The sequence below is a fragment of the Trachypithecus francoisi genome, unplaced genomic scaffold, assembly GCF_009764315.1.
Source record: "Trachypithecus francoisi isolate TF-2019V2 unplaced genomic scaffold, Tfra_2.0 Lachesis_group12, whole genome shotgun sequence".
NCBI lineage: Eukaryota > Metazoa > Chordata > Mammalia > Primates > Cercopithecidae > Trachypithecus > Trachypithecus francoisi.
Window position 1 is genome coordinate 114,948,428 of NW_022681457.1, and position 245 is coordinate 114,948,672.

A 245-nucleotide genomic window follows, 5' to 3' on the forward strand; every position below is an offset into this window, starting at 1 on the left:
TTTGAGATGGAGTCTCGCTCTGTCGCCCAGACCGGAGTGCAGCACCACGTCTGGCTAACTTTTTGTATTTTTAGTAGAGACGGGGTTTCACCGTGTGAACCAGGATGGTCTTGATCTCCTGACCTCACGATCCACCCGCCTCAGCCTCCCAAACTGCTGGGATTACAGGTGTGAGCCACCGCGCCCAGCCCCAGCTAATTTTCTTATTGTTTTTATAGAGATGAGTTTACACTGTATTACCCAGG